This window comes from Neomonachus schauinslandi, chromosome 5 (assembly GCF_002201575.2).
Source record: "Neomonachus schauinslandi chromosome 5, ASM220157v2, whole genome shotgun sequence".
NCBI classification, from domain to species: domain Eukaryota; kingdom Metazoa; phylum Chordata; class Mammalia; order Carnivora; family Phocidae; genus Neomonachus; species Neomonachus schauinslandi.
The window spans coordinates 90,376,821-90,378,358 of record NC_058407.1 but is presented as its reverse complement, the minus strand read 5'-3'; the positions used below and the strand labels follow the sequence as shown (position 1 = coordinate 90,378,358).

At 33.8% G+C, this 1,538-nt stretch overlaps 1 non-coding gene across 1 annotated transcript; it reads right to left on the bottom strand.

Moving 5' to 3' along the window:
* Positions 1-1,193: 1,193 nt before the first annotated feature.
* Positions 1,194-1,315, bottom strand: LOC123325028. Its single transcript, XR_006540196.1, has one exon. It is a non-coding gene; the product is annotated as a small nucleolar RNA SNORA40 (small nucleolar RNA).
* Positions 1,316-1,538: the final 223 nt, after the last annotated feature.

Below are 1,538 nucleotides of genomic sequence, written 5' to 3'. Positions count from 1 at the left end.
GGAAAGTGGAATGAGTTTAAGATACAAATTACGTGACTGTGCCTTCATTGTGAAAATTCAAACTGGCACATCTAAGTGAAACTTGGTATTTATATTCCTTTGTCTAGTTAGGCATTTATCCTTCCAGACTTTAAAATACCACTTGTGTGCCTGTATTAATGTTTAGAAATATATTATTTTTGTGTGTGTGTTTTAATACAATGACATAAAACCTGGAAACAATTTATTGACTACTTAGGCATCTAAGTACTTTCTATTTTATTATCCCATTTAACCCCTTTAACATTTTTATGAGGAGAGGCATTGTTAGAATTTTAGTTTCATAGTTGAGGATACTGAGGCAAAGAAGGAATATATTACTGAACAGGTAACTTAGCTAGGAAATGATAGTACCAGTATTCAAAAAGGTATGTCTGGCTTCAGATTTTATGTTAAAGTGTTAAGAATTCTGCAGCTCCTTTGTTGTACCCTTAATATTCATGCCCATGAAAGAAACCTACTACATTCTTAACTTTTTAGTGTTCTTTAGTGAGGATTCTTTACAGTATTTCTTAAAAGTTATTATCTTAGTGATGGATGTTATATTTCTTGGTAGTTTTTTAATTTAAGGTCGACAAATTGTTATTTAAGGAATTTCACATGTGACTCCTACCACTGTCAATCACCCTAGTTCCTCCGAAGTCAGACTCATAATCTTCAAAATAGCCCTTTTAAGAAGGACTTTTGTTCAATCCACAGTTGTCACTGTCAGTCCACAGTTTTGTTTGGTTTGGTTTGGTTTGGTTTGGTTGGGCTTCTTTGATTTCCACTTGAATATGGACATACTTCAAAAATTCCCCACTTGTAATTTTTTGGATCCAATTTCTTTAAGCCATGTTTAGGATCTGCATAGTTCTCAATTTCAGACACCCTCGAACATGACTAAGTTCAAATCCTATTCACCTCTAAATTATCACACCCTAGAGTTGTACAGATTGTTGGGATATGCCAATACTTTTAAGTCCAGACATTGTGCTCTCAATTGAAAAGCCTAAAGAAAGAAAACATCTTTGTTTCAAGTCAACATTAAAATTAGAATACGAATTCAGTATAGCTGAGATTCCCTTATATCCTGTGCTTTTAGTTGTTCTGTAGTCCTGGAGCCAACCTTCATGTTTATGAATGCTCTCATCACTTTAATCTTTTTTAGGTATCATATTCCTTCTTATATGTATCAAAACTCATACTTGAACAGTGAGTTCTGGATTACAAAAAAAGATTTATTTTTCCCACTTGTCTAAGTCTTTGTGCACAAACTAAACAAAAACAATTTGTATTTTTGCTATTTTGGTGCAGCAGTAGGAATCCTGATATGTTCCTTTTAAAAAAAGTTAGTGTATCTTTTTTTTAAAAAACTTCTTATTTTTATTTTTTAAAGAGGGTAGTGGCAGAGGGAGAGGGAGAGAGAGAATTTTAAGCAGAGAGAAGTTTAAGCAGGCTCCACACCCAGTGCAGAGGCTGATCAGGAGCTTGATCTCACAACCCTGAGATCATGACTT